This window comes from Phytophthora infestans, genomic scaffold (assembly GCF_000142945.1).
Source record: "Phytophthora infestans T30-4 supercont1.314 genomic scaffold, whole genome shotgun sequence".
NCBI lineage: Eukaryota > Oomycota > Peronosporomycetes > Peronosporales > Peronosporaceae > Phytophthora > Phytophthora infestans.
The window spans coordinates 7,386-9,270 of NW_003303445.1; positions in this window are offsets into that span (position 1 = coordinate 7,386).

Sequence of the window (1,885 nt, forward strand, 5' to 3'; positions counted from 1 at the left end):
ACCTATACCCCCCGGTGTCGTGGTTCGGCGAAGAGTGTTTTTCGTGGGTTTGTTATTACATCTATAAAGCCCGTGTCTTGGTTGGACGCGGTATTTTTTCGGTAGTTGTCGTCACACCTAGATGCCGGCGTCTAGGTTCGCGCGTTGGTCTTCATCGTAGTTGTCGTCCCCGATGCAGCTGTCGTCTGGGTTGGGCGTGGTAGTTCTCCGGCGTTGTAATCCCACTCACCGCCGTCGTGTGGGGCGTGGTCGGCATTGGAGTCGTTGTCGCCGATGTAGCTGGAGTCGGGATGAGCGCGGTTGGATTCGGCGTTGTAGTGACACTAGCCCCCGGTGTCGGGTTGGGCGAGTGCGGTTTCGGAGTCGTTGTCACGCTAGATGCCGGTGTCGGGTTGGGCGCGGTAGGTTTCGGAGTCGTTGTCACGCTAGATGCCGGTGTCGGGTTCGGCGTGGTCGGCATTGAAGTCGTTGTCACCGAAGCAGCCGGCGTCGGGTTGGGCGTGATAGGTCTCTGCGTTGTAGATACCCTAGCCTCCGGCGTCGGGGTTGGGCGATGTTGTCTTCGGAGTCATAGTCACACTCGACGCCGCCGTCGGGTTGGGCGTGGTAGGTATCAGCGTAGTAGACACACTAGCCGCCGGCGTCGGGTTGGGCGATGTTGTCTTCGGAGTCATTGTCACGCTCGACGCCGGCGTCGGGTTCGGCGTGGTCAGCATCGGGGTCGTTGTCGCCGAAGTAGCTGGAGTCGGGATGAGCGCGGTAGGATTCGGCGTTGTAGTGACACTAGCCACCGGCGTCGGGTTGGGCGAGGGCGGTTTCGGAGTCGTTGTCACACTAGACGCCGGCGTCGGGTTGGGCGCGGTAGGTTTCGGAGTCGTAGTCACACTAGACGCCGGCGTCGGGTTCGGCGTGGTCGGCATCGACGTCGTTGTCACCGATGCAGCCGGCGTCGGGTTGGGCGTGATAGGTCTCAGCGTTGTAGACACACTAGCCTCCGGCGTCGGGTTGGGCGATGGTGTCTTCGGAGTCATTGTCACGCTCGATGCCGGCGTCGGGTTCGGCGTGGTCGGCATTGGGGTCGTTGTCGCCGATGTAGCTGGAGTCGGGATGAGCGCGGTTGGATTCGGCGTTGTAGTGACACTAGCCACCGGTGTCGGGTTGGGCGAGTGCGGTTCGGAGTCGTTGTCACGCTAGATGCCGGTGTCGGGTTGGGCGCGGTAGGTTTCGGAGTCGTTGTCACGCTAGATGCCGGCGTCGGGTTCGGCGTGGTCGGCATTGCAGTCGTTGTCACCGATGCAGCCGGCGTCGGACACCAGCAAAAGCACTAAAAATTAAATATAAAGTTCCAATATCTTTATGATTTGTTGAAAAAAGCCATCTTGTTGACCATTTATTTATATTTTGAAAATTCATTTTTGAATATTTTTTTTTTTTAATTTATTTTAAATGCAAAATTATTTATATTTTTATTAAAAAAAGCGTTGGCTTTTTTAATTTCCATTATTTATGGAAAAATTGCTTAATTTTGTTAATTATTTGTTTAATATCTGTAAATAATAATATTACTATAAAAATTATACCAATGATTTTAAATATCATATATGTTTTTACTTATTATACATTAAAATCAAAATTAATTTTATTTTTTAACCAAGTTAAATAATCTTCTAATGATACTGCTTCTATAACAATAGGCATAAATCCATGATTTACTCCACAAATTTCACTACATTGTCCATAAAAAACACCCTCTCTTTTAATAAACATCGAAGTTTGATTTAAACGACCTGGACAAGCATCTAATTTTATACCTAATGACGGTATAGCCCATGAATGTAATACATCTGATGCAGTAATTAATACTCTAATATGACTATTAGTTGGG